The sequence below is a fragment of the Budorcas taxicolor genome, chromosome 6 (assembly GCF_023091745.1).
Source record: "Budorcas taxicolor isolate Tak-1 chromosome 6, Takin1.1, whole genome shotgun sequence".
Classification (NCBI taxonomy): Eukaryota; Metazoa; Chordata; class Mammalia; order Artiodactyla; family Bovidae; genus Budorcas; species Budorcas taxicolor.
In genome coordinates, this window is record NC_068915.1 from 66,354,438 (window position 1) to 66,376,857 (window position 22,420).

At 40.8% G+C, this 22,420-nt stretch overlaps 1 protein-coding gene and 1 non-coding gene across 2 annotated transcripts in view; both read left to right on the forward strand.

Moving 5' to 3' along the window:
• The window catches only part of GABRB1 (gamma-aminobutyric acid type A receptor subunit beta1), a 434,698-nt gene that overhangs the window by 341,559 nt on the left and 70,719 nt on the right, over positions 1-22,420 (forward strand). The gene's annotated exons all lie outside the window — the stretch shown is intronic.
• LOC128050135 (U6 spliceosomal RNA) lies at positions 21,750-21,856 on the forward strand. Its single transcript, XR_008199644.1, has one exon. It is a non-coding gene; the product is annotated as a U6 spliceosomal RNA (small nuclear RNA).

Consider the following 22,420-nt stretch of genomic DNA (forward strand, 5'->3'; position numbering starts at 1 on the left):
AGAATTGTTCTTAAATTATATATCAGTGTTCAGCTTCATTGACAGGAATGTCAGAAAATAAATGCTCATGAGGAACTGAGTTTAGACTGATTCAGTAGAGAGGGGAAGGACCAGTTAAAACCTGCTTTGTTCTCAGGTATCTGCTTTGCATTCAGATATAGCATCTTCCCAAGTCACCCAAATCCCACATTTTGGAAGTTAGAAGATGAACACAAAAATTGTTATTTCATTTTTATGTTTTAAGGACACTATGGGGTGGGGGGTGGGGGGCAGCACTGGTAAATCTTAGAAGTTCAAGTCAGATTGCTTGAGTTTAAATTCCTTTTGGACCACTATAGATAGTTTTGTGAGCTGGGCGAGTAACTACCATGGTCCTTTGATTTCCTTCTCTATAAAATGGAGTAAAGCAATTGGGTTTTGGTGAATATTCTATAGGAAATTTCTGTTAAGGGCCTGGTCCATAATATATAGTCAATAAATATTAGCAGTCATTATTATCAAGTTTGGATCCTAACTGAACCAAACCTTTGGTTTAGCATGGATGTTCAGTTCTAGAAGATCAAAGTTCCATTCAAAATTGTGGCTTAAAGTGTTTGGTTAATACCTAAAGCCTTTAGACAAAACAATGCACTGTATTTTGACTTCCTCTAAGGAAGTTGGAAGCAAAATGGTCATCCATCAGAGCATCAAGAAGAAACTTATGGAAATCTAACTGTAAATCCAAGATTTTTTCATCTATCTACATAACCACTTAGCTATGCATGGAAAATAAATAGTCTATATGGTAGAAGTGAACAGCTATAAGGCTAACTTTATAGACAATTTGATTGTGAAACCAATTTTCATAAAAGGAAGTCCACTTCCCACTGCCTTTATAGCCAGGACATGGAAACAACCTAGATGTCCATCAGCAGATGAATGGATAAGAAAGCTGTGGTACATATACACAATGGAGTATTACTCAGCCATTAAAAAGAATTCATTTGAATCAGTTCTGATGAGATGGACGAAACTGGAGCCGATTATACAGAGTGAAGTAAGCCAGAAAGAAAAACACCAATACAGTATACTAACACATATATATGGAATTTAGAAAGATGGCAATGACGACCCTGTATGCAAGACAGGAAAAAAGACGCAGCTGTGTATAACGGACTTTTGGACTCAGAGGGAGAGGGAGAGGGTGGGATGATATGGGAGAATGGCATTCTATCATGTATACTATCATGTAAGAATTGAATCGCTAGTCTATGTCTGACGCAGGATACAGCATGCTTGGGGCTGGTGCATGGGGATGACCCACAGAGATGTTATGGGGAGGGAGGTGGGAGGGGGGGGTTCATGTTTGGGAACACATGTAAGAATTAAAGATTTTAAAATTAAAAAAATAAAAAACTTAATACTAAAAAAAATAAATAAATAAATAAAGATCAGAGAGTTCAGAAAGACTGCTTTTCCACAGTTTCAGAAAAGCAGCCTGGGAAAAGGAATAAATTAATTCAGGAAAGATTCCCTTCTTCCTACACCCACCACTCTACAGATCAAAAAAGCTACGGGTACTAAAATTCATTAACATTTCTATGAACATAAATGTGAAATATTCATTTTCATTAAGTAGTCTACTGAATATAGCAAAATCAAATTTATCTAAGGAGATATCCAATGCTGCTAATTTCCTTGACAATGGGGACATAAAGCAAGGGAAACCATGAATCATTCATGAAGTTCAATTTACTTCTGTTATTTTGGGTGTTTAGCATCCATGAATAGATATTGTGCAGCATGTTGTAGGTGCTATTTTTAAGTTATTTCAGATCAGAATTAATGATTTGGCAGGCAGCAATAAAGTAAGAATGATTCAAAGGCTTTGCTTGTAATTGTCCTACATTGCATATTTTCCTGCGAGTATATGTTCATGTATTCATAACTTTTTTATTGGTCCAATGTCCTTGATAAATCAGAATCACTTTATAACCAGTACTTTAGGCAAGCACATAAAGTAATTTATTGGTAATGTTAGTAAATTAAAGAAACTCTTAGAGTTCTGGATTTTAGGGCTGAAAGAGATCTTCACGGTTATATAATTAACAGCCCTCTGCATTAAGACTGGTAGGTGGCCATTTACAATTAATTGAAGTGTCTTGTAGGAGGGGAAATCTTTCTTAAGGAGGGACCAGTTCCATGAATGGGCCCTTCTGCTCATTGGATAGGATTTTCCCTTTAGTTCCACATCTACCTTCTGGCTACTTGTTACCTGTCAGCTTGGTTGCTGCTGTATTACAAGCACTTACTTATTTGCATACAGAGTGGCTTGTGGTCACCACTAAAAAAGTGCTATTTGAGTTGAATGGGTCCAAGTCTAGCACTCTGGGTGTGATGATTCATTTTATCTGTCAACTTGACTGGGCCACAGGATGCCCTGCTACTGGTCAGGCATTATTCTGTGTATTCCTGTGAGGGTGTTTTTGGATGAGATTAGCATTTAAATAGGTACAATGAGTAGATTGCTCCCCTAATGTGGGTGGGCCTCACCCAGTCAGCCAAATGCCTGAATTAAAAGGAAAAGACTGACCCACTACAGAGTAAGAGAGACATCCCCTTGCCTGTCTATCATTGCATTGGGACTATCAGCTCTTTCCTGCTTTCAGACTCAAACTGAAGCATCCACTCCTCCTGAGTCTCAAGGCTACTGGCCTTCAAACCTGAAGTGTATCAGCTCTTTAGTTTGCTGACTCATCCTGCAGATTTATGGTTTATCAGCTTCCATCATCACATGAGCCAATTCTTATAATAAATCTTGTTTTCTCTATATATCCCATCGGTTCTTTTTCTCTGGAGAATCCTGACTAACACACTGGAAAACACCAAACATAAGATTTCTCTTTTATGATAGCATTTAAAACATTCAGAAATGGTCATTATGCCTCCCTAAAATTTTCTTCCCAGATATCTTGGTCTCCTTCTCTGAAGCGAATTATCTTTATATGGCATTATATGTGGATTTGATCCCTGGGTTGGGAAGATTCCCTTGGAGTAGGAAATGGCAACCCACTCCAGTATTCTTGCCTGGAGAATTCCATGGATGGAGAAGCCTGCTGGGCTACAGATCATAGTGTCTCAAAGAGTTGGACAAGAATTAGCATGCATGCATGCATGCACACAAGAAAAGGACACAGTTCTCCACATGTGACTTTACAAGGGCAGACTTTTGTAGAACAGCTCCTGCCTCATGTCTGGACACTATACTTACATTATTTTCAGGTGATAAGGTAACACATTATATAAATAAAAATTAGCAATTCAACTCTGTAAATAACACATTTTTTACAGAGAAGTTTCTATAGTTAAGTTAAACCTATTTTCATTCCGATCCCAAAGAAAGGCAATGCCAAAGAATGCTCAAACTACCGCACAATTGCAGTCATCTTACACGCTGGTCAAGTAATGCTCAAAATTCTCCAAGCCAGGCTTCAACAGTACGTGAACCGTGAACTTCCAGGTGTTCAAGCTGGATTTAGAAAAGGCAGAGGAACCAGAGATCAAATTGCCAACATCCACTGGATCATCAAAAAAGCAAGAGAGTTCCAGAAAAATATCTACTTTTGCTTTATTGACTATGCCAAAGCCTTTGACTGTGCGGACAACAACAAACTGTGGAAAATTCTGAAAGAGATGGGAATACCAGACCACCTAACCTGCCTCCTGAGAAATCTGTATGCAAGTCAGGAAGCAACAGTTACAACTGGACATGGAATAACAGACTGGTTCCAAATTGGGAAAGGAGTATATCAAGGCTGTATATTGTCATTGTGCTTATTTAACTTAAATGCATAGTACATCATGAGAAACGCTGGGCTGGAGGAAGCACAAGCTGGAATCAAGATTGCCGGGAGAAATATCAATAACCTCAGATGTGCAGATGACACCACCCTTATGGCAGAAAGCGAAGAAGAACTAAAGAGCCTCTTGATGAAAGGGAAAGAAGAGAGTGAAAAAGTTGGCTTAAAGCTCAACATTCAGAAAACTAAGATCATGGCATCTGGTCTCATCACTTCATGGCAAATAGATGGGAGAACAGTGGAACCAGTGACAGACGTTATGTTGGGGGGCTCCAAAATCACTGCAGATGGTGATTGCAGCCATGAAATTAAAAGACGCTTACTCCTTGGAAGAAAAGTTATGACCAACCTAGACAGCATATTAAAAAGCAGAGACATTGCTTTGCCAACAAAAGTCTATCTAATCAAAGCTATGATTTTTCCAGTAGTCATGTATGGATGTGAGAGTTGGACTATAAAGAAAGCTGAGTGCTGAACAACTGATGCTTTTAAACTGTGGTGTTGGAGAAGACCCCTGGACTGCAATCCTTTTGACTGCAAGGAGATCCAACCAGTCCATCCTAAAGGAAATCAGTCCTGAATATTCATTGGAAGGACTGATGTTGAAGCTGAAACTCCAATACTTTGGCCACCTGATACAAAGAGCTGACTCATTTGAAAAGACCCTGATGCTGGGAAAGTTTGAAGGCAGGAAGAGAAGGGGATGACAGAGGATGAGATAGTTGGATGGCATCACCAACTCAATCGACGTGAGTTTGAGTAAGCTCTGGGAGTTTGTGATAGACAGGGAGGACTGGTGTGCTGCAGTCTATGGGGTTGTAAAGAGTTGGACATGACTGAGTGACTGAACTGAAAAGTACAGCATAGAACTGAAAGTTGCACTGAAAACTGAACTGACAGTTCAGGGTAGAGGTCCTTTCTGGAAATGTAAATTTATAATTCATGAGCTTCTAGATGTATGTAAAGCCATACATCTAGATGAGGCCACCAAGGTAATTAGTGTAGCTAGAGAAGAAGTCCAGTGCTGACCCTTGGCCAAATTAATAGAGTTTAGAAAAATGATAGAAACACAGGTATGGCAATTACTATGTGCAAATACATTGCATATAATAATTCATTTAATCTCAACCATGATTCCTTCATTAGGTACTATTATTGTACCCATTTTACCAATGAGGAAACTAAATCACAGTGGCATTACCTGATTTGTCCATGTTCACATCTAGTAAGTGGGAGAATCACATCACTAGAGGAGACTGAAAGGGGTGATCAATGAGGCAGAGGGAAGCCTAAGAGAGAAGAGTGTTCAGGAATCAAAGTAAAAAGTATTCTAGAAAAAAAGAGGTGATCATCAGAGTCAAATACACATGGTAAAACAATATTGCGTTTGGCAACATGAAGGGCTGGGAGTGAAAACCTAAATGCAGCAGATGTAAAGGAGGATAGGAGAAGAGAATGTGATCTTACATGTGAAGTGCTTGGTGCAGTGCTTAGCATAGTTTTCAGTTCAGCTCAGTTCAGTTCAGTCGCTCAGTCGTGTCGGACTCTTTGCGACCCCATGAATCGCAGCACGCCAGGCCTCCCTGTCCATCACCGACTCCCGGAGTTCACTCAGACTCACGTCCATCGAGTCGGTGATGCCATCCAGCCATCTCATCCTCTGTCATAGTTTTACTACTCAGTAAATAGTAGTCACAACCATCATCAAAGTACAGAGCAAGCAGCTATTTGCTCTCAGAGCATTCTGAACTGCTCCAACTTTTGTTATCAGTTGTAAAAACCCTTTTCTTCAGTTCTGTCACATTTATCATCACTCTGTTGTCACTGTTGTTGTCAAAGTCATCATCACTTTCCCTTCTTCATTTCCAACCATTTTCTCCCATCTCTTGGTGTTCACCTTAAAAGCTGATTTTGTACATCACTAGCCAATCAAAGCTCTCTTCTCCTCTCCTCTTGAGCTGATTGATGACAGAGTGCCAGGAGCAACTGCTTGTCTCACTCTTGTTGGCTCTATTTGTCTCTTTCTAGGTTTCTAGAGGTTTCTGATTCTTTCATCATATCCAAGTGTTTATTATTCACATACCATTCCTGACACTGTCAATACTTCTGGGATGGCAAAGAAGACTATATCATAGTCCCCCAAGGCTCATTCCTAAAGTAGCATTTGTATAAATGCATGAATGCCATTCTCGGGAGTTTTAGATTATTAATAGAAGCTAGATCATTCACCAGCAGCATTCTGTTGCTATTCTAACTTAGCATCAAAGTCCAGTGTATTTTTTGTCAGATTTATAGTCCAATGACTCAATTCCTTTTAGATTAAGTTTGGATCACTTGAAAAAACTCTGTGGCCACCTCTCTCTCCCTAACATTGGCAGTTTAAACACAGCTACTGGTTTCAGGATACTCCTCTGCACCTCATTGCTAAACAGAATATTTTTGAACATTCTTTTGTGTGAACTATGGAGCACCATACAGATAATTTATCAACCTGCTTTATAGACAAGGAAGTGATGTGGCAAAGAATTTGACCCACAGTTCCTCTCCCTAATTCTCAGGAAGGAAATCTCCGTTATCTGTTGCATTTGAAAAACTGTGGCCCCTGTACAACTATAGGTAGAGTCTCCATTTCCTTAAGTGAGTAAAGGGGTGGCCCAACCACTGGTAAACTTTTCAAAAATGTCTTTTTGTTGGTTTAAGTCTTTACCTAAATGTTTGAGGAATCCAGCAGAAAATCAAAAAAACTAGGTTAATAATTCAAATGTTTATTCACCCACACACTTTCATTATTAACTATCCCAGGCAGAACAAAGTCTCTCTCCAGATGTACCTTACAGTAGATTGTAGAAGGATGCGGAAAAAATCAAAACAAAGTCACCGATATAAAATATAATGCAGGAGTATGATATGCTGTGACAAGTATGCTGAAGAAGAGAAAGATGGGGTGGAAGGATGGAGAGGCATGTGGAGAGAGGCAGACACAAACACATGCTGTTTGTGGATCAGGAGTTATACAAATCCAATAATGTTAGCACAAAGAAAAACAAGCCAAAGTGTATCTACATTTCATAGGCACAGGTGTTGAAAGATCTGTTCAATGCCAGCAGACACTCAGCCATTACCAACCATGGGCTCCTGTCTTCCTCTGGCTCTTGTCCATTGCCCTGTCTTGCCTCATTGCAATGAATTAACAGGGTCCACTTTTAATAAATCACATGTGTGAAATCCTAACCATGATCATTCAAAAACTTCAGGATAGCATAATTGCCAGTAAGGATGGAAAATTAAAAGTCATGTCATTGGTTTTGGGAAGGTGATTTGATGTATTCCTTCCCAATACTCAAGATCAAGTATGACTACAGCAGTGACCTTCTGAGTGGAGAGCAGTTTGCACCTCCATTCTATGGGTTCTGAAAACCATCCTATGCTGAAGCAATACAGATTTTCTCAGTTGTTCCATGGAGTCTCAGCCCCACAGTATGACACCCTCTCTCAGTCACTGCCCTGTTTGTTGACAGCCACGCTGGGTTAAGTCTCCCAGAGGTGGGTGTGCATGTGATCGCCATATTTACACTCAGGCATAGTAGAAATGCTTTAGTTCTCTAGAAGTTACTTTTATTGAACTTTTATCAATCTCCATTATTATATGCATTTAACTAGTATGTGAATGTGAGTCTAGAGAATAATAACATATATACACAATGCTTTCATAACATTTTCATTTGACTGCCCCAGACCACACTCCTAAAGTAGCATTTGTACAGATGCCTGAATGCCATTCTCAAGGGATCTCAAGAAATATAGATGTCATGACTCCCATCATGATGATACAGTCACCAAGCCCAGGAGAAGTTAAATGAATTTGCCAAATATGCAGGGCTAAAAAGCAACCAAGTCCAGACTGAATTATGGACAATATGAGTTGAGAATCTGTTCTTTTCACTCTAGGAACTTGTGCCCTTTTGAACTGAATTCTTCTAAGAGAGCAAAATAAGACACTTTGAAAAGCTTCATCAAATTTCTTAGGCCTCAAAGATATTGCTGAATGTTGAAGAGCAATTGTTTACTAAATAATGCCTAGAGCTCAGTTGCTCAGCCAGGCTCCTATGTCCATGGGCTTTTCCAGGCAAGAATACTGGAGTGGATTATCACTTCCTACTCCAAAGGATCTTCCCCACCCTGGGATTGAATCCACATCTCTTGCATCTCCTCCATTGGCAGCTGGATTCTTTACCACTAGAGCCACCTGGAAAGCCCAAATAATACCTAGATGGGTTGTTAAAAAAAACTCATGGTTTTCCCCCTTAGGTGCTAACTATGTATATAAATGCATTTAGTTGAAGCTTGAAAGTGAAAGTGAAGTCGCTCAGTCATGTCCTACTCTTTGAGACAATCCCATGGACTGTAGCCTACCGGGCTCTTCTGTCCATGGGATTTTCCAGGCAAGAATACTGGAGTGGGTTGCCATTTCCTTCTCCAGGAGATCTTTCCAACCCAGGGATTGAACCCGGGTCTCATTGTAGGCTTTGCCACTTTACCGCCTGAGCCACCATGCTCAAATTTAACATTTGAGATTCTATTTCTAGTCAAGTTTCTATCAAGAAAACAGAAGAGCTATTCAATGTATTCAAGATAACGTAGGTTTTAACATAGAGAAGTGAGCATACATGAAGACTGGAAAAGCTGGTGAGCCAAGGTGAAAGAAATCAACTGCAGCAATTTCAGCCTGAAGCACCCAAGCAGAAGAAGGTGTTGCAAGACTCAGGATCTCTAGGAAGACCCCACCAATTATCTCTGACTCTTTATTAAAGTAGAGGTACTCAAGAGCTCCCCAGCAAGTCACTGAATCTCACATCTACCCATGAATCTAGCAGCAATTGTCCCCATAAAATGATGGTCTCTCCTCCTCCATCTTCCAATGCTGACACGAATGTCTCTCTTTGGTAAACTCTGACCTGGATCAGAAGATTCTGGGGAAATTGTTCTAGCTTCTCTTCTATGATAATTGGTGTTGTGATGTCAAGTTGACAACAGATGAACAAATACTGGCATTTCGAAGTGATCTCAGAATTCTGTGTCTCACTATGTATAAGTTTTCTGAAACACAACCTGGAATCTTGTGCCATAACTGAAATAGGAAAGGAGCAAGACACACTGCCATGGAGGGTACCTCATCATTCATCCAGCTTCCCCTCCATGTAGTCAACAAATGTTTGACTTGATCTTTTATGTCCAGTGAACAAAATAGACATGGATCCAGACCTTGTGGTGTTTATATCTTGATAAGACTTTGTCCTCAACTCTAATGAAGTTGTATTGGGAAGCAGGGAGATATATATGTTGTTGAGTCATTCACAAATTTGGGAAACACCAAGAATCTGAGATTGGCTCAGCCATCTCAACCACCAACTTTGCAAAATCATCCAATTTAGTCAAAAGCAATCCAAAAATACTCACTGAGTCATCAGAGGTCATCTCTTGACTCATGGCCATCCACACATATACAAATGTATATAGCAGTTTGTACTTATTGAATGGGGTTATCTAGCACTGTCTTGCTTGACCCTCACAAATCATCTTGCAGGTATGGGCAGATAATTTTTCTCTTTTCATTACTGAAAAATCAAGGACACAGAGTCAGGCAATCTATTGTTTCTTTGATTAATGACCAATGTTGGACTTGAAACTAGGTCTCCATTTAGGTCCCCTCTGCAACATTCCCCAGCCTCTTTTCTACTAAAAGAACTGGAATCTGCACTTTCTAGGTATGAAACTACAGAATTAAAAAGGCCTAGGAAAATGCCATGGATGGAAGAGCCTGGCAGGCTGCAGTCCATGGGGTCGCTGAGGGTCGGACACGACTGAGCGACTTCACTTTCACTTTTCACTTTCCACTTTCATGCATTGGAGAAGGAAATGGCAACCCACTCCAGTGTTCTTGCCTGGAGAATCCCAGGGACGGGGGAGCCTGGTGGGCTGCCATCTATGGGGTCGCACAGAGTCGGACACGATTGAAGTGACTTAGCAGCAGCAGCTGGCCTTCTAAATCATTTTTATTACCCATTTGTAATTATTCTTCCAGCTTAAATTCTGAACCAAGTGTCTGGAAGTGTCCTCTTCTTTGTTAATGAAAAAGTGAGTAAATCTCCCTTACACAGATCCCTTCTCTTTATGGACATCTTCTGCAATAAATAGGTCACTTGGTCATATTCATATCTGCGAGTAGTTTACTAAGTCAGACCTATCTTAAACTATCTTGTGTCAAGAACGTTTTTTAAGAACTCAGGCAATTGTGACAGAATCTTAGGACTAGAAAAGGTCACTGAAGATTACTTCAGGCCAATTTTGTCAGATACAGATGAGGAGAAAGAAATTCTGCAAGTTTCAGTGACATTAAGGTCAAGATCACACAGCTAGTTACCTAGAAGCAGACCTTTATCCAGAAGTCTGATTTAAAGATTCAGTGAGCATATGCTATGCTGCCAGTGTGTGGAGGGATATAGGAAAATTTTAAGAATATAATCTGGATTAAAACCAAGTTCAGTTCAGTTTAGTTCAGTTGCTCAGTCGTGTCCAACTCTGCGACCCCATGAATTGCAGCACGCCAGGCCTCCCTGTCCATCACCAACTCCCGGAGTTCACTCAGACTCACGTCCATCAAGTCAGTGATGCCATCCAGCCATCTCATCATCTGTCGTCCCCTTCTCCTCCTGCCCCCAATCCCTCCCAGCATCAGAGTCTTTTCCAATGAGTCAACTCTTCACATGAGGTGGCCAAAGTACTGGAGTTTCAGCTTTAGCATCATTCCTTCCAAAGAAATGCCAGGGCTGATCTCCTTCAGAATGGACTGGTTGGATCTCCTTGCAGTCCAAGGGACTCTCAAGAGTCTTCTCCAACACCACAGTTCAAAAGCATCAATTCTTTGGCGCTCAGCCTTCTTCACAGTCCAACTCTCACATCCATACATGACCACAGGAAAAACCATAGCCTTGACTAGATGGACCTTAGTCGGCAAAGTAATGTCTCTGCTGTTATGGAGACATAAAACAATGAAAGAAAAATACAAGTCAGGAAATAATTGAGGAATAATGATCTGTAAATTATAATTGCTATAATTCCCTAGAGGAACAGATCAAGAATTTATTTTTAATCTCCAATGGCAACCCACTCCAGTATTCTTGCCTGGAGAATCCCATGAATGGAGGAGCTTGATGGGCTACAGTCCACGGGTCGCAAAGAGTCAGACACGACTGAGCTACTTTCACTTCACTTCACTATTCTACTAAAGATATGAGGCACTTAACAAAACATAGTTTTGGTGTAAAAGGATTAAAGTAAACAGCTGTGGTGACCAGGACAAAGAGAAACTATGGGTGGAAAAATATAAAGCAAAACTTTTTACTAAGGTGGAGCATACAGTTGAGAGAAATGAACCCCAAATTTATCAGTAAGGTTTTTAATGGCCAAAGCAAGGAAACACAATCAACTTATAAATTTCAAATTGTCCATAAAACCAAACCTAATTTACTATTCTATAGTATTTCTCCAGTAGATATTCAGAACAGGGGCTCAGAGATTTATCTAGTTCTTTCTTATGCAATCATCAGTGTGGTCTGCTGGCATAACAACAAAGTACAACTCAATAAGGCAATTCTATTACATCTAAAATGATGCTGCTAAAGGATCCAGCAGTCTTGTGGTGTGGCTGGATTCAAAGTCATCGTTTAAGGCATGTAGAAAAATGGGTCAATTACCTGACTCCGTGGTATTTCTTCCAAAACATTATTTATGTGATATGGAAATCAGAGAGTTTATGGTATATATACTATTTGTCAAGAGCCACTGGTGTGTTTAGTCTGTCATGCTGGTTTGTGGATGCTTCACAAGCTAGTTAATCAACCAAGCAGAGTTTAGTATCATTAAGAGCATCTGTGAAAATGGAAGAGGCGAATTATGTTTAATGTCTTGTACAGAGCCAAATAAAATCAAAACCACACTTAGAAAAAGATATATAATATATTTATTACATTATAATATATTTTGCATACACACACACACACACACATTTATATAAATGTCCTGTTCTGGGTCAAGAGCAAAGCAGACCCGAGACCAAGGATAAAATAATTTAGAAATGGCTTACTAAAGGAAATGGGACTTCAGACTTGGATGGACAGAGGAAAAGTGAGGAAATTTTAGACTGAAAGAATCACATGATCACATGGTGAGGGGGGTTACAGATAGGAAATGAGTTGAGTTGCCATCAAAATTTGTGACTTTAAAATGTAGCAACAATAGAGCCAATCTAAACATAATTTAGCTTCATTTTTTAATGGAAATACTGCGAGTAGAAAGTGCTTTAATTTAATACGGCAGCACTGGTTTGATAGGATTTCGAGCCAATGAATTCAGTAAGTGGGTTTGTTTTGATGACCTTTGCTAATTTGTTGAACGCCGTGAAAAATCCCCTGCAGCTTTCTAACGGTTCCAAAGCTAAAAATAATGACCTCACTGAAGATTCTGTCAGCTGCTCTGATTCAGAGAATGGCTGAGAATGACTGATAGACTCTCGTTGCAAAATGCGGCTCAGAAATTTGCAGCCTGACACGACTCATGGATACCAGAAAACGAAGTCTGTCTTACTAGAGAGCAAACATAGGGTCAGAGGTGCCATAAGCACTATCTCTTTTAAATAAATGTTGTAATTACATCAGTGCTTCATTGTAGGCCGGCTCTGTACCAAGTACTGTATTTCACCTGTATTACATATTTCATATTATCCTCACAATGTCTCCATGAAGAAAGAAGCATCACTAGCTTCTAGACGTAGTAACAAAGATTCATAAGCTTTAAAGTAACTTGCTTAAAATTACATAGCTCATTAATGCCAAAGGTTTTGAACCCAGGTCTTTCTGATTCAAAAGCTAGTGTTTTTCACTTCTACATAATATAGATTCTCAGTCTTGTAGGGGTTGTTGCTTTAGATTATATCACTAAAGCACTTTATTTGGCAGTGTAAGGCATAAGTTTTAAAAAAAAAAAATCAAATCCTTGGTGAAGAATCAGGGAATTTGAAGGTTAACTAAGGGCCTCTAGAATCATTAACACAATCCTCTAATTTGGGATTCGAGACACCAAAGGGTAATACCCAGTGTGAGCTGTCAAGAAATGTGAGGGCTTCTCCATTTCTAAATAGGTTTAGGAGATTCACATGCTTCATTTCCAAAATGTTTCTGCAGAGATTCAGTTGACCTAAAATAGATGGCGGAGTAGAAAGACATGTGCTCATCTTCTCCTGTGAGAACTCCAAAATTGCAGCTAACCACTAAACAACCAGTAATAGGAGAATGTTGGAAAAGAAAAGAAAGAGTCACTCAGTCATGTCCGACTCTTTGTGACCCCCATGGACGGAGGAGCCTACCAGACTCCTCCATCCATGGGATTTTCCAGGCAAGAATACTGGAATGGGTTGCCATTTCCTTCCCACCCAAAAAAGATATCTGACATCCAAGGACAAAGAAGCTCCAACAAGACAGTGAAAGTGAAGTCATTCAGTCTTGTCCAACTCTTTGTGACCCCATGGACTATAGCCCACCGGGCTCCTTCATCAAGATAGTAGGAGGGACAAAATAGTGTTTAGAATCGAACCTATACCTTCCAGAGACACTCAGAGGGCTCAAAGAAAATCTTGTGTGCACCAGGAACCCCACAAGAGACTGAGTCAGACGTGTCTTTTAGTGTCTGTGTGTCTCCTGTGGAGGCATGGGTCAGCAGTGGCCTGCTGTGGGGACAGGGGCTCTGGCTGCAGCAGACCTGGGAGGCATGCCATGTGACATAAGTCCTCTTGGAGGAGGTCGCCATTAGTCCCACCACAAAGCCACTAAGCAGACAACACCCAAACTGGAGAACAATTCTACCAAAGAAGTTCTTAGACTATTGCAAAAGTTCTAGGGCTCACAACAGATTTCCCAACCTGGGGATTCAACAAAGGGACTGAGAACCCCCAGGGAATTTGACTTTGAAGGTCAGTGGGATTTGATTACAGTACTTCCACAGGATTAGGGAAACAGATTCTTGGAGGGCACACTAGGACCCAGGAGAAGGGAGCAGTGACCCACAAGAGACTGAACCAGACTTGCCTGTGAGTGTCCCGGAGTCTCCAATAGAGGCGTGGGTTGACAGTGCCATGCCTTGGGGTCTTGGGCACTGAATACAACAGTCCTTGGAGCCACAGCATGCTGGCATAAGTCCTTTTGAAGGAGGTAGCCATTACCACCATTACCCCTACCATAGGTTGGCCTCAAGTCAAACTACAAGAAAGGAACAGAGCACCACCCATCAATAGAAAATTAAATTAAAGATTTACTGAGCATGGTCCCACCCATCAGAGCAAGAACCAGATTCCCCTACAGCCAGTCTCTCCCATCAGGAAGCTTCCATGAGCCTCTTATCCTTCTCCATCAGAGGGCAGAATGAAAACCACAATTACAGAAAACTAACCAAACTAATTACATGGATCACAGCCTTGTCTAATTCAACGAAACTATGAGTCATGCCATGTGGGGCCAACCAAGACAGATGGGTCGTTGTGAAAAGTTCTGACAAAACATGGTCCACTGAAGAAGGGAATGAAAAACTACTTCGGTGTTCTTGCCTTGAGAATCCCAAAAACCATATAAAAAGGCAAAAAGATATGACACTGAAAGATGAATTCCCCAGATTGGTAAGTGTCTACTATGCAATGGGAGAAGAGTGGAAAAATACCTCCAAAAAGAATGAAGAGGTTGAGCCAAAGCAAAAACAATGCCCAGTTCTGGATGTGACTGGTGATGGAAGTAAAGTCCAATGCTGTAAAGAACAATATTGCATAGGAACCTGGAATGTTAGGTCCATGAATCAAGGTAAATTGGAAGTGGCCAAGCAGGAGACAGCAAGACTGAACATCAACATTTTAGGAATCAGTGAACAAAAATGGACCAAAATGGGTGAATGGAATTCAGATAACCATTATATCTACTACTATGGGCAAGAATCCCTTAGAAGAAATGGAGTAGCCCTCACGGTCAACAAAAGAGTGCAAGATGCGGTACTTGAGTGTAATCTCCAAAATGACAGAATGACTTCTGTTCATTTCCAAGGCAAACCATTCAATATTACAGTAATCCAAGTCTATGCCCCGACCAGTAATGCTGAAGAAACTGAAGTTCTATGAAGACCTAAACAACCTTCTAGAACAAACACCCCAAAAGATGTCCTTTTCATCATAGAAGACTGGAATGCAAAAGTAGGAAGTCAAGAGATACCTGGAGTAACAGGCAAGTTTGGCCTTGGAGTACAAAATGAAGCAGGGTGAAGGCTAACAGAGTTTTACTGAGAGAACGCTCTGGTCATTCACAGTGTGTTCATTTCACAGGTCAAACACCCTGTTCCAACAATACAAGAGATGACTCTACACATGGACATCACCAGATGGTTGATACCAAAATCAGATTGATTATATTCTTTACAGCCAAAGATGGAGAAGTTCTATACAGTCAGCAAAAACAAGACCAGAAGCTGACTGTGGCTCAGATCATGAATTCCTTATTGGAAAAATCAGACTTAAAGAAAGTAGAGAAAACCATTCAGGTATAACCTAAATCAAATTTCTTATGATTGAATATACAGTGGAAGTGACAAATAGATTCAAGGGATTAAATCTGATAGATAGAGTGCCTGAAGAACTATGGACAGAGGTTCAAAACATTTTACAGGAGGCTGTAATCAAAACCATCTCCAAGAAAAAGAAACGCATAAAGGTAAAATGGTTGTCTGAGGAGGCCTTACAAATAGCTGAGAAAAAAAGAGAAGTGAAAGGCAAAGGAGAAAAGGAAGGATATATGCATCTGAATGCAGATTTTCAAAGAACAGCAAGGAGAGATAAGAAAGCCTTTTTCAGTGATCAATACAAAGAAATAGAGGAAAACAATAGAATGGGAAAGACTAGAGATCTCTTCAAGAAAATTTGAGATACCAAGGGAATGTTTCATGTAAAGATGGGCTTGATAAAGGACAGAAATGGTATGGACCTAACAGAAGCAGAAGATATTAAGAAGAGGTGGCAAGAATACACAGAAAATGAAAGTCTCTCAGTCATGTCTGACTCTTTGTGACCCCATGGACTGTACAGTCAATGGGATTCTCCAGGCCAGAATACTGGAGTGTGTAGCTTTTCCCTTCTCTAGGAGATCTTCTCAACCCAGGGATCGAACCCAGGTCTTCTGCATTGCAGGCACATTCTTTACCAGTTGAGCCACAAGGGAAGCCCAGAATACACAGAAGAACTATACAAAAAAGATCTTAATGACCCAGATAATATGATAGTGTGATCACTCACCTAGAGTCAGACATCCTGGAGTGTTACGTCAAGTGGGCCTTAGGAAGCATCACTACGAACCAAGTTAGTGGAGGTGATGGAATTCCAGTTGAACTATCTAAAATCCTAAAAGATGTTGCTGTGAAAGTGCTATACTCAATATGCCAGCAAATTTGGAAAACTCAGCAGTGGCCACAGGACTGGAAAAGGTCAGTTTTCATTGCAGTCCTAAACAAAAGCAATGCCAAAGAATGTTCAGACTACCACACAATTGCACTCATCTCATATGCTAGCAAAGTAATGCTCAAAATTCTCCAAGCCTGGCTTCAACAGCATCTGAACTGAGAACTTCCAGAAGTTCAAGCTGGATTTAGAAAAGGCAGAGGAACCAGAGATCAAATTGCCAACATCTGTTGGAGCATAGAAAAAGCAAGAGAATTACAGAAAAATATTTATTTGTGCTTCATTGACTACATTAAATCCTTTGACTGTGTGGATCACAACAAACTGTGGAAAATTCTTCAAGAGATGGGAATACCAGACCACCCTACCTGCCTCCAGAGAAATCTGCATGCAGGTCAAGAACCAACAGTTAGAACTGGACATGGAACAATGGGCTGGCTCCAAATTGGGAAAGGAGTACATCAAGGCTATATACTGTCACACTGCTTATTTAATTTGTATGCAGAGTACATCATGCGAAATGCTGGAATGAATGAAGCACAAGATGGAAGCAAGATTGCCAGGAGAAATATCAGTAACCTCAGATATGTAGATGACACCACTCTTATGACAGAAAGCAAAGAGGAACTAAAGAACCACTTGATGAAAGTGAAAGAGGAGAGTAAAAATGCTGCCTTAAAACTCAACATTCAAAAAACTAAGATCATGGCATCCATTCCCATCACTTCATGGCAAATAGATGGGGAAACAATGGAAAGAATGATAGATTTTATTTTCCTGGGCTCCAAAATCACTGCAGATGGTGACTGCAGCCATGAAATTAAAAGATGCTTGTTCCTTGGAAGAAAAGCTACAACCAACCTAGACACCATGTTAAAAAGCAGAGACATTACTTTGCTGACAAAGTTTCATCTATCAAAGCTCATTTTCCAGTAGCCATGTATGGACGTAAGAGTTGGACCATAAAGAAAGCTGAGTACCCATGAATTGATGCTTTTGAACTGTGGGGTTGGGGAAGACTCTCAGGAGTCCCTTGGGTAGCAAGGAGATCCAGCCAGTCAATCCTAAAGAAAATCAACCCTGAATATTCATTTGAAGGACTGATGCCGAAGCTCCAATCCTTTGCCCACATATGTGAAGAGCCAAACTCATTGGAAAAGACCCTGATGCTGGGAAAGATTGAAGGCAGGAGGAGAAAGGAACAACAGAGGATGAGATGGTTGGGTGGCATCACCGACTCAATTGTAAATTAAGTCTGAGCAAGATCCGGGAGTTGGTGATGGACAGGAAGCCTGGCGTGTTGCAGTCCATAGGGTCACAAAGAGTTGGACACGACTGAGTGACTGAACTGAACTGACTAAGCCGTCCAGAGTTCTGCAACTGGTTAATCAGGCCATCCAACTCACAACATGGTGCTCCTGATTTCCGCCTCCTGCTGTCTACTCTGGGGCAGGTCAACAGTAGTAAAACATGAGAAAAGAAATGAACCTGCGTGTAAAGGGAAACCTAAACTTTTACCATACTCAGGTTCCACTGTCTAGTATTATATGGTTAGGGTACTACAAGTTGGCTTTCTGCTTTTTTACTGAAAACACCCTGAGGACCAAGAGAATACTAAAGGATAATTGTTAAGGATTTGGGTTAGGGAGTGGGGAACTCACATGCGGAGAATCTTATATAATCTGGTTAAACTCTAACTTACTGATCTGCTTCAGGCCTCCATGTCTTTGAACTCAGCAGTGAACATGAGCATAAGTGCTAATTTTCATGGTTGGACTAAAAAATTCTTAAAATCTTCTTAAGTGTCAGTAGGGCATCTCCAACCTACTCCTGTTACTCAGCATTCTCATACATGAAACCCTCAGTATGTATATAGTCTTTCAGTGCCTGGTGAAACTTTCATCTACATTATTAAAATGTACATCTGATCTTACCAAAGTACATGACTTCCTTCCTTCTCTGAACAATTGAATATCTTTTCTTAGAAACATACATAGTTTCTAGAGTTGGTATCAAACAATCAGAAATATTTGGTTAACTAGGAAATTATTTCAGTAATCCATTCAGCAAGTACATCGCAGCCTGGGTGGTACCCAGTACTGTGCTTGCTAAATGCTAAATCGCTTCATTCGTGTCCAACTCTTTGTGACCCTGTGGACTGTAGCCCACCAGGCTTCTCTGTCTATGGGATTCTCCAGGTAAGAATACTGGAGTGGGTTGCCATGCCCTCGTCCAGGGGATCTTCCTGACCCAGGGTTCAAACCCACATCTCTTACGTTCATGGTGAGCAAAAGTAAAGAGGGTCCCTACCCTCCCTAATGGCAGAAAGTGAAGAGGAACTAAAAAGCCTCTTGATGAAAGTGAAAGTGGAGAGTGAAAAAGTTGGCTTAAAGCTCAACATTCAGAAAATGAAGATCATGGCATCTGGTCCCATCACTTCATGGGAAATAGGTGGGGAAACAGTGTCAGACTTTATTTTTAGGGGCTCCAAAATCACTGCAGATGGTGACTGCTGCCATGAAATTAAAAGACGCTTACTCCTTGGAAGAAAAGTTATGACCAACTTAGATAGCATATTCAAAAGCAGAGACATTACTTTGCCAACTAAGGTCTGTCTAGTCAAGGCTATGGTTTTTCCAGTGGTCATGTATGGATGTGAGAGTTGGACTGTGAAGAAGGCTGAGCGCTGAAGAATTGATGCTTTTGAACTGTGGTGTTGGAGAAGACTCTTGAGAGTCCCTTGGACTGCAAGGAGATCCAACCAGTCCATTCTGAAGGAGATCAGCCCTGGCATTTCTTTGGAAGGAATGATGCTAAAGCTGAAACTCCAGTACTTTGGCCACCTCATGTGAAGAGTTGACTCATTGGAAAAGACTCTGATGCTGGGATGGATTGGGGGCAGGAGGAGAAGGGGATGACAGAGGATGAGATGGCTGGATGGCTTCACTGACTTGATGGACGTGAGTCTGAGTGAACTCCGGGAGTTGGTGATGGACAGGGAGGCCTGGCGTGCTGCGATTCATGGGGTCGCAAAGAGTCAGACATGACTGAGCGACTGAACTGAACTGAACCCTCCCTAATGGAGCATCCAGGCAAGGGAGGGAGAGAGCAATAGTTACTTTTATTGCTGTGTTTGGTAAATGCCTATGCACTAGTGATACTTTATGTTATAGAGGGCAAATCAGGGGGGATGGACTTATGAAGGTCAAGAGAGTTTCCTTGAGGATGTGTCTATTGTTTATAGGCTGAGTAAAGAAATAACAAGGGTTTCCTTGGTGGCTCAATGGTGAAAAAATTCCACCTGCCAATGCAGGAGACACTGGTTGGATCCCAGTGTCATATTCAAGACTCTGTAGCAGGAGGAATGCTGGCAAACACGGTGGCCAGAAGTACATATAATGTGGCTGTAGCGGCAAAAGAAAAAAGACCACAGTATGAGTGGAAGCTGGAAATGTAGGTAGAGGACTTGCCTTGGAGGATCTTATATTAAAAAAAAAAAAAAACAAACAAACAAACAAGTTTTATCTTTATCCTAGGAACAGTGGATCACTGGTGGATTTTTGACCTGGGGGAAGGAGGGTTGACATGGTAAGATCTGTGTTTGGAAAATCACTCTAGCTGTAGTACTGAGAACAGACTGATGCAGGTAGAGAAAGGAAGTATACCGTTTTGAAGACTAGCAGAATGGATCAAGGAGAGAAAGATGCTAGCTTGGATCAGGATAGAAGTGGAAAAGAGTAGATAGATGCAAGGGAGAATTGGAACAATAGATGGGATTTAGTGAAAAAGTCAATATAAATGAGAAAGAGAGGAATGAAAAATGACCCTTATGATTTCCAAGGATTTTTGCTTGGATTAGTACGTAAATGAGGATGTCATTCACGCAAAATGAGAAGAATGAGAATGTTTTAGGTTCTCTGCATGTGCGTGCATGCTCAGTCTCTTCAGTCATGTCCGACTCTTTGCAACCCTATGGACCACAGCCCACCAGGCTCCTCTGTCCATGGGGATTCTCCAAGCAAGAATACTGGAGCGGGTTGCCATGCCCTCCTCCAGGAGATCTTCCACACCCAGGGATCGAACCTGCAGCTCCTGCGGTTCCTGCATTGCAGGCGGATTCTTCCCATCTGGGAAGCCTTTAGATTCTGAGTGGGGGGCAAGGAAGAAATCACAAGTTTAATTATTATTTCCTGATGTATGATACAGGTCTGGAGCACACAGAGAGCTTTACCCTGAAGGTATAAATTTGTGAATCACTTGAATATTTTGATAATTATAACTATAGGCATATGTGAATTTCCATGAGGAGTTGATGCAGAGTAAGGAGTGAAAACTTAGGAGGCCTGAGAAACTACAATATTTAATGACTGGGTAGAACAAGATGTGAACAGAAAAGAGACAAGAAAGGAACAGCCAGAAAAATAGGAGGAAAACTGTGGAGTGTAGAGCTGCAGAAGCCGAAGAAAGGAAGTAAAGTAAAATCTGGGTTCAACAAATTCTAATCTAAAAATATATATATTTATATGGTACATATGGCTTTTTCTCCTTAGGAACACTGCACAAACTTCTAGTCAAGTTCAAAATGGAATAGAGCAAAAAGGGTGGATTTTTAATTCCAGTTCTGATACTCTCAGACAGTTAAGTCTCTGTGATATATTTCTCTCATTGGAATTATGAAATAAGTCAGAATACGTTTACACAAATACGCACATCTTATAATCCTCTCCCATGTAGTGATCTTTGCCTCTGTAAGTTGTTTGTCAACTTTAGAAATACTCCTGACCTTGTGTCCATGAAAGTGCTAAGGATGGAATATAATAAACTATACTTTTCAGAATATGAGAAACTCTTTTGCGGGATGACTACAATGTGCTTCATTGGTCTCACCTAACTTAATGCTTGAAAATATATATTTCATTTATTACTTTACATCAGTTCTTAGGTTTTCACTTAAAATGTTTCCCTCTTGGGCTTACATATATACATTATGTAATCTAGATTACATTACATATATATATATATATATATATATATGGGCTTCCAAGGTGGTGGTGATAAAGAACTCGCCTGCCAATGCAGGAGACACAAGAGATGCAGGTCTGATCCCTGGGTCAGAAGGAAGTGGCAACCTACTCCAGTATTCTTGCCTGGAGAATCCCAAGGACAGGGGAGCCTGGTGGGCTACAGTCCATAGGATCACGAAGAGTCGGACGTGACTGAAGCAACTTAGCAAGCACACACACACGTACATATATATATGTAAAAACGAGGGTTTAAGGTATGAGTATATATATCTAAGTCTTTTAAAGATAGAGTTTTCAACATATATTTCTTTTTAAAATCTTTAGTTTATATTACTGTGTTTTACTTTTGTGCTAGCTTCAGCAGCACATATACTAAAATTGGAACAATACAGAGAAGATTAGCATGGCCCCTGCACAAGGATGACATGCACATTTGTGAAGTGTTCCATATCTTGGGGGCTTCCTTTGTAGATCATCTGGTAAAGAATCTGCCTGCAATACAGGAGACCCCGGTTTGATTCCTGGGCCAGGAAGATCTGCTGGAGAAGGGATAGGCTACCCACTCCATTATTCTTGAGTTTCCCTGGTGGCTCAGTTGGTAAAGAATCTGCCTGCAATGTGGGAGACCTGGGTTCAGTCCCGGGGTTAGGAAGATCCCCTGGAGAAGGGAAAGGCTACCACTCCAATATTCTGACTTGGAGAATCCCATGGACTGTATATCCATGGGGTTGCAAAGAGTCAGACATGACTGAACAACTTTCATTCACATAGCCAATTAACAATGTTGTGATAGTTTCAAGTGGACAGCAAAGGGACTCAGCCATAGGTATACGTGCATCCATTCTCCCCCAAATTCCCCTCCCATCTAAGCTTCCACATATCATTGAGCAGAGTTCCCTGTGCTATATAGTAGGTCTTTGTTGGTTATCCATTTTAAATATAGCAGTGTCCACTTGTCAATCCCAAATCCCCTAACTATCCCTTTCCCTACTTCTTTAACTAAGTTAAACTTTTGTGTA